The sequence below is a fragment of the Leuresthes tenuis genome, unplaced genomic scaffold (genome assembly GCF_036924035.1).
Source record: "Leuresthes tenuis unplaced genomic scaffold, fLeuTen1.0.hap1 SCAF_16, whole genome shotgun sequence".
Lineage (NCBI taxonomy): Eukaryota > Metazoa > Chordata > Actinopteri > Atheriniformes > Atherinopsidae > Leuresthes > Leuresthes tenuis.
The window spans coordinates 9220116-9233663 of record NW_027325370.1 but is presented as its reverse complement, the minus strand read 5'-3'; the positions used below and the strand labels follow the sequence as shown (position 1 = coordinate 9233663).

The 13548-nt window shown below is 44.8% G+C and overlaps 3 protein-coding genes across 4 annotated transcripts in view; 2 read left to right on the top strand and 1 right to left on the bottom strand.

Annotated features, from left to right (window-relative positions):
* Positions 1-6017, bottom strand: part of rerea (arginine-glutamic acid dipeptide (RE) repeats a) — an 88776-nt gene extending 82759 nt beyond the window's left edge. For both annotated transcript variants that reach the window (XM_072366558.1, XM_072366560.1), the window contains exon 1: positions 5863-6017. The gene's annotated coding sequence lies outside the window, so the exon portion shown is untranslated. The remainder of the gene's footprint in view (positions 1-5862) is intronic.
* The window catches only part of LOC140271377 (uncharacterized), a 160849-nt gene that overhangs the window by 33738 nt on the left and 113563 nt on the right, over positions 1-13548 (top strand). The window lies entirely within an intron of this gene.
* Positions 1-13548, top strand: part of spsb1 (splA/ryanodine receptor domain and SOCS box containing 1) — a 225925-nt gene that overhangs the window by 118747 nt on the left and 93630 nt on the right. The gene's annotated exons all lie outside the window — the stretch shown is intronic.

The window sequence follows — 13548 nt, the reverse complement described above, 5'->3', positions numbered from 1 at the left end:
TCAAGCCCATTAGATCGTCCTGTGAATTAACTCTAGTTAACTTACAGCACTGACACACATCAAGAATAGTCATTAGCCTGTCTTTTTAGCATAAAAAAAAAAACAGGCATGATTTGCCGGTTCAGAGAGATCATCTTCCTACACGCAGCCTGGGGCAGCTCCTCCTGTCTACCTCATTATTTTTTAGAAGAACAAGAGCACTGATGAATTCTACAGGATTAAATGCAAGGTGCTCTTGTTGTGACCTGGCTTACGCAGAACAGTCGTCTGCTTTAAGCTCCTCTTCTCACAGACAAAACTAAATGAAATCATTCGTGAGCACTATGAATACGCATTAAAAAGAAGAAGATTCCCACTCAGCTGAGCTGCAGAATCAAAGTGGAATTGTTGGACTACATCACTGCTGTACATTCTGCAGTGAGAAAACCTGTCAAACGTAGGCTTTATGTGGATACTAACTGAACTGACAAGCACCACCGATACACTTTGACTTATAAAGACATTCATTCCTGCTTAGAGAGTTTTTCCAGATGTGAGCGCCTGCACTGCTCCAGCGCTTCATTTCAAGACTGAAAGAGGTAGTCGCTGTGTTTTCCCCATTTAGGTTTCCGGGGTGACAAATGAAAAGCAGAATCCCCCATACAACTAATCAAATGAGGGAGTGACACTAAGTCAATATTTTCGCATTGTGTGGACAGGCAATATATCCGCAGTCACAGCCTGCGCTTTGAGGCTTAGGCGATGCCAGACTCGCAGCATTATAAGGATAATGTGTCGATAATCTTGCTCGGTGTGGCTGTAAAAAGGCGCGCCAATAAAAACACCGTATCAAAAGACAACCTTTATCAAGTATTGACTAATTTACCAACTTGACAGACGGCATGTAGACTGAGGACAGGCATAGCCTCTCGTGAAATGAAAAAGAAAATAAGGACGAAAATGTAATTGGACTTTGATCTGTTGAGGAGCAAGGATGAACTCACGAAGAGAACCACTATATCAACACACCGAGCTCAAATGTTATGGGGGAAAAAAGCTAAACGCACTGAGTACCGTCTGCTTAGGAAACTCTGACTGTAACCATTTCAAGCAGACGCCGTAGTGGCGAACGTTTCATTTTTCTGAGGCGTTTAAAAAGAGAAACCACAACAATTAGCTGCTTTTGATTACACCTTTTTGAAAAAAAGATTCCAAAAAGAAGCACATAATCTCCACAAACCTGGTTAAACACAAGCAAGATCAATGGGCAAATTTATCAGCAAATATTACCATTCGCTGCCTGGCAAGTAATCATTAAGGAATGGCGCTGATGAATTATTCATCGGCTAATGTATAATTCACACTTTACAGCAGACTCGATGCATAAATAAAGCTGTGGTACATTTAAACACATTAAATGTTTACTTGATAAAATAGGATTTGTATACACCGCATGAATGCTTCCCCGCTGGTGTCGTTTGATTACCGGTCCCACGGAAGCAGGGTGTAAAGGTCGAGACCTGAATACCGGCAACTGATTCTTTTTAACATGTGATTGTAACAATTATGGCTGTTTGGGTGGAGCACCAAAATTCCAGTCAATACGTTTCTAAGTACATAAAAGGAATCAGGATTGGTGAATAAAAACGCACGTCACAGTCAGGCATGTGATGATTTACGTGATCTCCCTCAGATATCAGCAGTGTTTAACCCTCAAAGCAAGATTGCAGGGTTATTGTCATAGATGTGTCAGCGCTGGTGTCAAAGGGGCAGACAGTCAACAGGGAGGACAAATAGGTAGAGAGGACACACAGGCCCTGTGGGGACCGCCATTCCACTTTATGACCATACACTGCATTAACAAGGCCAGATGTCCCCCCCCCCACCTCCCTAACACTTAACATGTGAGAAAACCTCCCTCTGATGGGCTCAGCTGCTTTAAGGATGTACAGACATAGAGAGAGGGCGGGGGGGTGGGCCCCATTTTCAATTATCCCAATTTCTCACTCGTCGCTTGCTCCTGAGGTTTATGTTAATTAAAGATATCAACCCTTCCTCTGCGCACAAATGCACTAGTTGGAATTTTCTATGAACAGTCAGAGCACCTCTCCAGTCCTTCATCGCTCTCCATTTCTGTAGTCACCCACCAGAGGGTACTGCCTCCTTAACAGTGCTACTATTGTTACTATGTCAATCTGTGGCTAATGTATTCAAAATGAGTCACTGAACTATCTGCAAGGACAATAGGTCATGAGGAGCGGAGCAAGCTTGTGCCATTTAGACATGAAACCCGCAAAAGATCCGACGAAACCTGGAAAGATTCATCATCGCACCATGAGGGAGTTTCAGTGAGTGGGACGGAAGCCCCCACTTACAGATTTTTCCAGTTCTTGCATTCACACATTCAGAGGACACAGTCTACCTTTGCTTATATTCCAAAGACCCATACAGTCACACATTATGTGTTTGCTTCCATGTAACCTATTCTAATAGTAACTAGATCATGGCATTGTAATTACAGTGGAACACAAATGAGTTGGACCATTACTCAAATAGAAACGATTTCAAGGCCCACAGCAGACTCTCTGGTTAGGGAGAAAATGAGAAGTCTGCCAACACGGCTTTAAATACAACCTGCTTTCCTCCGATTCTTTATGCATTACATCATTACATGTGAAAATAAATAAATAAACCACACAGACAACCTCTGAGTTATTGTAACATCCAGCTCCTGCCATCATCCTGACACAGGGAGGAAAGGAGGGGGCAGAGACGCAGCGTGGTGCAACCCCAGTGAGGGCCATCATGCGAGCAGATTAAATAACGTTTTTCCAATGCCCTGTCAAACACTGAGCCGCCTCTGCGCTGCGAGACAGCCGTTACAGCCTCACACTATGGAGCATCTCTCCCTTTGTGTGGCCAGAAACAGCCTCTTTGATCCTGATATCACCTCTCTGATTCCTCGGAGGTGACACTCATGCACACGCCTGTATGTGAGCTGCATGTTTACTAGCTCTCTGTACCTTGTCAGCGGCGAGACGAGTGTTTGTGAAGCAGGGTTGACTCACGCTGCTACTATGCTTCCCCTGGTTTACACGAATCAACAACAGACTGTTGACTCGGACCCGGATCAAATTCCACCTCAGATTTAATTTCCCACAAACACTGTTAGGAAGCACTGCAAAAAGAGATGATTGAAATGGTGCCGACATTAGACGTGCGTACATAATTAAGACTGACGCTGCTGTACTCTCACCTGACAGCAGCTTTACAGTGAAATGCTCAGCCCTCCTTAGCCATACAACCCCACAGTGCAAAACAACTCAGGCTCCTGTATACAACTCAATTAAGAAGGCCAACCACTTCCTCTTCCATTCACTCCACAAGTAGTGAAACTAAATGGATATTCTAACCTCTGGGGAAGTGAGGAGGATGCCATTTCGAAATAAGTTCAGAGGGAAAATGCTATGCAAGTTTTCACGTGACAGCGATTATATTCAATCAAAGATGAAGCGGGCGCCACCGTAATTTCTGTCACACCGCTGATTGTTTGTTATCGTTAGGATAAGGAAAAAGGAAAAAAGGAAAAAAAAAAGCACCAAACCTGGGCCACTTAGTGACCATCAGACAGACAATATGAACAACAAAGACGTTAGCTCTATGTGGTACACAGAAAGCTTAAAGATGGCCACATGTTTAGGATGCTGCATTTTAAAAGCCTAGAACAGGTGATATCAACTAAAAACCCTCAGTCAAAGGGAAGCCATTTCACATTGTTACGGTCACACTCGCCAAAGGAAGTTCATTCACATCCAAAATTAAGATTCAAAGTGCAGTTATGAGCCACAGGGACATCAACAAAGATACTCGGTGTTAATTTCCCCCTCTGATTGTACCTTATTATCAATATGTTGTCACACTTTTAAAGCTGTGTGAACTCTACTATGTTTGTGATCCTTCCACATTAGCCAAAGTACCGTCATCCCACTCAAATGGATTAATCACATCTGAATCGTTAAACTAGAGGTCACTTCTCAGCTGCAGAGGACAAAAACTGACACAGGAAGCCAGGAATGGCGGAGATTAGCTCCTCGCAATTAGCAACGCCACATCTGAATCTATGCAACGGTCCAGTGAGCATGTTCACACAAAACTAGACAGAAACAGTTGTTGTGTTCATCTGACCAAAACCAGATGTTTAAAATACATGTAAACATCTCATTCCAACAGAAACTGAGCTTGTCAAGGCCGGACGAACACATCCGGATGATGATCAAATGACTCTGCACGTTTACACTCAACCAGACTCAAATGGACCTAAAACATTAGTCCATGTTAACACAGCCGGATTCCCTAGAAATCTGCTGTCATTCACATTTTTTCCACTTTCTTTAGTCAGATATTGTGATTTCAAATCAACCCATTTCCAAACTGTCACCCTAATTCTATAACCAGAGTGACATCTGACCAAAAGAAAAAAAAAAAAATCCCAATTCAAACCTATAAGCTGAGCTTGCATGTACAATGATGTCTTTGACTGGTTTCTCACGACAATGTTGCATCACAGCACACGTTTCAGTCCCTGGCACAGTTCCCTTACCCGGAATGTATACACGGACAAGGATGGCGGTCCAGTTAAATGTCACAGTCGAGCCGTAACCATGGCTCGACTCAACGGTGCATGTAACCGCGCCGAGGAGAAAATGCAGCAGCCGGAGGAGCGGGATTTCAGAAAGGAGTGTTTATGTGGCTGAGATTGAAGGCAACCCCCCCTCAATTTGAATCTTTGTCAGGGAGGAAGCTTTCTTTGTGCTTATGGAGCTGCATACCATGTGGATTCAGCATGTGACATCAAGAATAGCTACGATCAGTTTTCAGTGATTCAAGTAAACAGACCCTTCCTCTCTGTTTCACAATAACTCAAAAACACTATAAGCTGTCTTTCAGACAAATAACTGTAGTCTGCTCCTAAATCCTAAGCTGGTGCCTCCTAAACACACACACACACATCCCACCAGAAAGCCCCCACCCCACTTTGCTCTTTTCAACAACAGGCTAGGACCCCCACCACCACACACACACACACACACACACACACACATAGTGAGAGCTGCATGTGCTTAGGCCAGAGTTCATAGCCTCTCGGGTGCTGAAAGAGGGGGGAAGTCAAGGTAATTTGGTGGTCCTTCAACAGTTTGGAACTGGCAAAGCTGGTCTCACACCCACACTTTCCTATCCACATTTTAAAGAAAGAAAGAAAAAAAATAACACACTTTTCATGATCAATTCATGGCAGGCGAAACTGCAAATCACACGCAATCCTTAATGAAAAACCAGGGGAAATCCCCCACTCATCAACATCTTTTTCAGCATTTCTCTTGTCAAAACAACTCATTTTCTCCACTCAAGGTCGTTTGATCACCCCCACTATACACAGACACCAGTAACTTTCACGTCTGTACGTTTCCTGGACAGCCAGCCTGGCGTGTAAACTCTCTCGTTTACTTCATTATTCTCACTCTAAAACCATTAGCTCCTGGAGGACTGCAGCGGGCTGGGCAGGTCACAGGGGTTGCTTCGGGGTGCACAACAGTCCAGAGAGAGCCAAGTTTTACAACAATGCAGCCAACTTTCAGCTCCCCAGAGCACTCAAAACATTTGACTCCAGGTCACTCACGCTTCCTCCTCCGGGTAACAACGAAATTAGGACACGTCTAGCTGAAACTACAACTGTCACCCGGCTTTTAGTCTCCACTATCACCCGTATTCAGTTTCTTTTATCACCCACACATTGCTCCCAGTCTGCGCCCCCCCCACCTCTTCCTCCTCCAACCACAACTATCCTACAATCTTTTTTTTTTCTTCCCCTATTCAACTACTCACCCGCCAGTCTGGTGATTCTTGGGAGTCCCACAGACTGCTGCAAACAAGTTGAAAAGACGATCCTTGTCCGAGGTGACCCAGCGAACCTTAAAAAAAAAGGGCAAGCCAGCTGGACCAAATCCAAGAACCGGGACCAAGCGGGGCGAACACGGGACACTTTTATCCCCCACCCCCCCCACCCCACACACACGTTTAAAGAAAAAAAACGCTGCCCGCACGGAGGGGCTCAGGCGAGCACTTGCTTCAACAAAAGACGGTTTCACTTTACTGATAGACTGCTCACGTCCGAAACAACCGATAAAAAGGCACCACAACGTTAGCGCGTCTCCCCTGGAAACTGCTCCCGCTTCCGCCGCGTTGTTGTTGCTGCCGATGATAAGTGTCCTCATGAAAAGTAACACGGCGCTTGTTTCGAGGGGTAGGAAACCAGTGAGTTCGCCGTTAACAGGCTCTGCTTCCTTTTTCCACACACTCACACACACCACACCGCGCTACTCACTCACGCGCGCGCGCGCGCCCCACTCTTCTCCTCTCCCTCTTTCCTATGCACACACACTCCACGCTCTCCCTATCGCTGCCTTCGTCTCTGTAACCCCCCCCCCCCTCCTCCTCCTTCTCTTCAGCTGTTCAACAGACGCATCCACATGGCTGACCTAGTCTTTCTTTATCCAGACACAAGTGAAGGAGAATTACGCCGACCACACTCCAAAAAAAAAAAAAAAGCGAAATAAAAACTCGAGCGAAACAAAAAGCATGGACTGGACTCAAATAATCGTCAGGGACAAAGGGGTGGTGGTGGTTGGGGGGACGCCAATGGGGCTGGTGATTGATGGCAGCCCCGCAGGGAAGCGCTGCGCGCACCGCGTGTGTGTGTGTGCGTGCGTGCGTGCAACTGCACGAGGAAGCGAGATCCACGGCAGCCAAAGTGGCCCGACCGACCATCATCAGCCGATCAATGATAACGCTCATGGGAATGTGACTAAAACACAAGCCCGAGACAATGGGAGCCGAGAAAGCTCGTACCTCTGTGAATAATGGCTTAATAGGCTACATTTACTCTGCGCACACGTTGTAATGGTAATATAAATATATAAATAACCACATAAAATGGCGTTCTCACGTACAGGTTGCTGAATTAAATCTGAAAACATTAGTATGTGCACCTCCAGGGACACGCACAAGAGGGAGGCGACTGGATGCTGCTCAGTCTTGTGGTGCTCATTTGCATTTTTTGGATAATGAATTAATTAGTCACCCCAGCCATTAAGAAGGCAGGAACAAGTGGGGATGATGATGTGAGTAGTCCATTAGCCATATTTGGGGAGGCAGATTTTAACAGCCCGCCGTGTGACATCACATTTTTTTCATCTCATTTTCGCGTTTTGCAGTTCTGTGCCTGACATGTCAGCCATGGCAGGAAACACCTCACAGTTTGTTTATTCTTTGTCTGAACGCCGCCAATTGAAACTCTCCCCACACACGAGGAGACAGCGGGAAAACAAAGATTGGACTGCTTCATAGTCATAAATTAATAGGATCGTTTTCATTTCACCCAAAGAGCAGGTTGACACATTTTCATCATCTTAAACGTGATATTGGCTCGCCGTCAGAATCCAATTAACTACAGCAAATAGTCCACGCATTTGGGCTTTTTTTTTTTCCTTTTTGCACAGAAGCCAAACATGGGGCAGCAGGAGACACGGGCAGGAGGGATCAATAGAAATTGAGTTGAGGTTGGTGTGCAGGGGGCCCTTCATTGTGCTACAAACCACGTTGGTCGGTCTTTGCTTCAGTAGTGGTGGGGGGTTGTGGGGATTCTGCTGGTAAAAACCTCCTCCAGCTCCTGGGGCAACTGTCCTGAGAAGCTGGATCCCCCCCCCCCTCTCATAGTAACCTAACACCACAGCAGCCACAGAGCCTCCCTTATCACAGTATGTATACGTTTCACAAGGTCAATGTTTATGATATTTACACACGCAGTCTGCACCCTCGCCTTAGTTACACAAACATTTAAAGGATCCAAGATTGATAAGTAGGTGGAAAAGCACGTCAATCTCAGTTTCTACCAGACAACTAAACAGCCGTTTTTGTTTGTTTTGTTTTTTTGTCAAGTGTACTGAGAAGACGTAAGCTAAACAGCAACATTTTCAGGACAATGTGAGGCTTAAGTTGGCCCAGGACGGCAGTGAAGCGAGTTGAGTGCAAGTGAATCTTCTGTGCACAGCAAAGCTGGATTGGCTGGAGGCAGGCTCCCCTCCCTGGCAGATGAGATCCCATTATCAGGCAGACGAGAACTCCACCTCCAGGATTTCACAGCTCCTCTGTTTATCACATGGCTCTGTCAAGTTGGGCACCATTAACAGATAATGAAAGAAGACAACCGGTGCAGTTACAAGCGAAGCACTCCACATTCTACAGGCCTAAGCATGTATCTGGGAAGCTGACTGTGTCTATTCAATTTTGTTCGGCATTCAAACGGGCAATCACAATACCTTTTCCCCTGAGCACCTTTCTTCTGCAGCTATAAAGCCCTTTTTCCCCCTGACAAAATAAAACTGGTTACTTGGTCTCTGTTTCTGAATACAAGGGGAAATAAAATCTAATAGGGTTGTGCACTGCTGGAACAAGAAACATTACATCCTCCTTAAAATTGTTAACAATTTTCCTTGTAAGAGCCAACAAAACCAGAAGACGTTGACCGGGAAAACAAGGGATCATATATCAAACATTAACTGTCAAACTGAAAATGGTTTCATTCATCCACATCAATGAATAATTAGTACAAGTGTTGCTGAGCAAGGAGAATCAAAGACCAACATGCCCCTCGCCTTCTCCCTCCCCAGTCTGACTACTCCATTTATGCTTTACAGGATTCTGCTGAAACTTGGGCTCATTAAAAATGAATACTTAACAAAAGCTGTGGCTGACTCAAACTGTTTGCTTTAGCCCGATTTCTTCACGCCAGGGGGAAAAAAACTCAAGCCGCTCAGAAGCAGCAAACGGAGAGCGAGAGAAGGAGAGAAACAGAATAAGTGCTCAGTAATACAAATAAGTCAGCCAGTAGCTGAAACAACAGGAAAAAAAAGTGACACGGATGACTGAGCCAAGCCTGTGAGAGACTTGGCAAGCCTCAGAGGCCTTGGCCTCTTAAGCACTCATATCTAGTAACTTCATTTAATACATTCACCAGGGATGAGCACACAAGTTGAAGGAAAAAGAGATTGGGGGGAAGAAAACAGACTTGTAAACCAAGAGGAGGGTTAGGTTGTGGGTGGTGGTGGGGGTGTACATCAGAAGCTCGACTTTAACACATGACTAAATCTCTACAATGTAACAAGCCAGTTTCTCTGCTGCCAAAACATAATAAAAGAAGGGAAAACGGACGTGCTCGATTGATCTATGAGAATATTTTAACCATTCTGAGACAGGTATTACCTAAAGGGGCCTTTCTTCTCGTATTAGAAATCGGAACAGTGCTATTCCAGATGGGGCTTTAAAGCAGCGCCTGTCTTTGTCACACGTACTACATCCATAAAGAACAAAGGCTCTGTGTGACTGCTGTTAGAAGTTACTGTTCCTCATACTGAGAACAAGAGCCGAGAGTCCCTCCCATTTCTCCACTGGCAGGCCGAGGCTGACTCCAAATCATTCACTGCCCCTTTTAGCCTTCATGGACTCTTAAGAGAGCACTTTACAAGTTAAGGGAATCCGAGGAGAAATGGGGTCTAACGCAACTAATTAAAAAAGAGTGTTTGCCTGAAGGGGGTTTGGGAGAAGGGGAAGCAATAAAACAATCCTCCTCAATCTCCCAACAAAGTAACTCAAAGAAATTACCTCACAAAATATGGTCAACTTCACACTCGTGGATACCAAGATTCAAGGATTTGGGAAAGAAAAGAAAGAAAAGGGTAGCAGAGCTTCTCTCTTTACGAACACCTTATCAAGGTGATAGGAGAAACTAAATGAAATAAAGCCTTTGTTTGGAGACAGTCCAAGCAGATAGTAACTGAGCAGCTACCTAGCGAGCTTTTATTTGCCATCATTAACACAGTTGTAAAAATGTGATGGAAGCCAAGGAATGGTATTTCACTTTAGGCAATCAGTGCAAGGTCTAGCCTCGCATAGCTATCTTGTTTACATAGCTATTCACAGTCACATTTGGCAGCCTCGCAACACTCTGAAAACCAAGACACTTGTAGGCTACATATGTCTAAACTCTTTGCCAAGCTACACAGGCTATTCAAGGGAATGAAACTTGCTTGCAGCAGCCATTTGGTAAACGTATAGCATATTAGCATAAAAAAATAACAATAATGGAAGTAAAGCTTACTCCAGATGGAGGCAGCTGCCACCTGGCAGATAAATTGATTAAATGTTACTGGGAGAAAGCACAGGGTTTTCTCTTTTTTAAAATCCAGCAAAACCCCGACTGATTAGCAGACTTTGAGATATATTTACACAAGCAAGAAACAAGCCGTCGTTAATAGAAGCCGAAGCTACAAATTGATTCACACAGAGAGCTCCACAGTTTCCACTGGATCGCAGCTCACTGGGATGAAGAACGAAGCCGGGATAAAAGCAAAGCAGGGCGTGGAATGCTTAGAAAAACATAAGCAAAACCTTTTTGGTTCTAAGCTCACACGTATGGATGGTGAAAACGGCCGCAAAACAAATGCGCACGTGTAATACCTCAGATACCATTTCACTAAGCCCCTGATTTTCCACAGACATTCTTCGAACTCTCACATGGACTAGTGTGTCTGTCTGATTCTCCAGGCAAAACAGGGCCTCATTCATGTGAATAAAAGAGCAGTTCAGCCTGCCGTGGCTGCACTGAGAGCGGCCTCGGAGGAATGAGACTGTATTTTCAAGAGGGCCAAGGAGAGACGGGGCGCTGTGGTGTAAAAGAGGAAGTTTACATTTCGTGCAAGTTCTTTTGTGAACAAAGACACGGCGAGATAAACAAACGGCGCATGTGTCTGATGCTTAGTTCTGGAACCAGCAGGGGAAAATCCTCTTCCAGTGGAGTGTGACTGTGATTAAAAGTGATCAGGCGCTATTTGAGCATATGAGAGCCGTGGTCCTGAAAGCAAGCGACTGAGTGGCAGTTGGGGTGTGTAATTATTGTGTGGTTACTGTCTCCAAGCTAATGCACTCAGATAGCCAGTGACTGCTCCATTTCACACAGGGCACATGGCAGTCTCACCTCCACTCGCTGCCACCCTGTGGACAGTGAGCAAGGCTGCAGCTTTGTTCTGAAGGGGGGAGGGGGAACCAAGGCTCATCATGTATAAAACAAACAAACGGAAAAAAAAGAAGAATCCATGACATGTGTATGCTCAACATAGCACACGATGCGACATCTTTTCTCTTCCCCAGTACAACCGCTTATTCAGAAATCAATTTCTCTACTCTGGCCACACATGGCTACTCTCAGTGTGAAAGCTAATGACTCACCTATCTGGTTTACAGATAGATGGTGATAACCAGAATAAGCACATCTATTATAGGTCACAGGAACACGATGCTCAAGTCCTTCGAGACACTTTTTAATTTCTTGGAGCCTTCCACCTCACTCATCTTTCAGGTTTTTTTTCATTATAATAACAGAGAGAAGTTATCTCCAAGGCAAATATACAGTCAGCGTGTCAGCACAGGGTGCGGAGAGAAAGGGATGCGTTATTCAAAGAGACTGCACACACTCTCTGTGCTGAGGATGTTTTATGAGATTAGACTGTTTTTATGGGAGCGAATGGTTAAATCTCATGTCTGTGTGCAGTCTGTGCAGACAGTCTGGAGGATCAGTGCTGAGGTCAAGAGGAGCCACTTAGCTGTGTTTTAGCCTTGCAACCCCTACAGCAGTCAGATTCAACTCTTCCACTGTGGGAGTAGATAAGAAAAGCTTGGACTGGGTCCTGCAGAAAGAGACAGCTACATTTGGCAATTCATGTGCGTTTTACTTATGGCTTCTAGAAGGAATGAAAAGGAAGTCATGGGAATCGATAGAAAGGTGGGAAGCTGATTTGTTTGCTACAATATGTACTCGATTAGCTGTACCAGCACTGATCCCCGTTAAATCTTCCTCTAAGCAAACAAAGCAGTAGACTGAAAATCAATCTTATTTAAGTGACAGCTCACCTGACGATCCATTATCAAAACAGGTTCATTTGTAAATTAAAGAGATATGCAACTAATGCGCCACAGCATTGACAAGAATAAAAACAGTCCCGTTGATAGGTTTCTTGAGGAGATTCTGAACTGAAATCACAGCATAATGGATTGTGACTGCACAGCAAGCTCACCAGCCTACCAGTCCTTTCATTCATTATCTGGACTCTGTGGCCACTCATAATCATGGTGTGGCCACAGATAATTACAACCCAAAAATGGTGAATAGGAACTTCTGCAAATTCCTTGTCAGGGCATACAAATTCTGAATGATGTACAGAGCATAAAAATGTGCGTGCGCACGTGTGTGTAGTCGGAGTGAGAGTGCATGAAAGAGTTAGCAACCCAGTGGGAGAAAACGGGGGAGAGGAATGCTGTTGATATTCAACACAGAGCAGAGTGGAAATATGAAATATAGCATGGTAACCGTCTTTATGAACTGTGAGGCATAGATGGAGGAGGAGTGGTGCAGCATTAGCTCCTCAATCCCACTCATGGAAGACGGATGGGTGGATGGCAAGATAGATGGGTTGAGTGAGAAAAAAAAAAAAAAAAAAAAACAGAAAGGGAGAGAGTGGAGGCTGCATCTCTCTCTGTTCCAGCTCACATCAGCAGCAGGAGGGCAAAGATGTGCTGAAGCCACAGCAAGCCAATTACCAAACTCATTAAATAACCTGCTAGCCAGCTTTGAACTGCAGCCCCATCTGTATCGTGACTTGATTTCTCCATTGCTGTTGTGGACGTTCAGATAAATACTGCAGCCTTTTTCTTGAAAATGGCACAAGAGCTGGCACAAAATGGCAAGACAATAATCACATTAGATTTAAGAAAACAGAAACTGAGTTTACAGTCTGAAAGAATAGTAGTTTTGTAGCTTGGTGGTGCAACAGTGCAAAAAGGCACCTGCAAACAAGGAAGAAACACACACGGACAACAGGTAATGTTTAGAAAATAAAAAATAAAAGCCAATGATTAAAGACAAAACAAAGCCAAGAATGAATAAGCTTGAGTTAGCAACTGAACGGCATGAGCTGCTCCCTCCAGAAGGATTCGTACAGCAGGGAAGTTGTTTGCGCTATAAGGAAAAGAAGAAGCAGCAAAACAGGAGGTGAGGATGATGATGCAGACACACCACACCAAGAGAAAAACAAAGGCCAGAGAGAGGGAACGGGATCAAGACCCATGCGTGAGGAAGAAGAGGAGTTAGGGCAGAGGAAAAATGCCGCCTTAGTCATCGGTCGAGTGTCACAAACCATTGTTCACTAACCTTGACTTCATTTACCTCCTAGCTCAATGCCACACTGCCTCTCAACAAGTACTGACACAACGACGGTCTGCAAGAGAAAAACAGGAGGGGAGGAAAACATACACAGAGAGGACAGGGGGGGGAGACATGAACGATGTGTAAATGGAACAAACGAGGTGATAACAGATTGACAGTAGAGGTGTATGCCTGGGTGAAGACGGCTGCCATATTTGGCAGCGACTGAAAGCCACAAAGGCGCACAAAAAAAAATT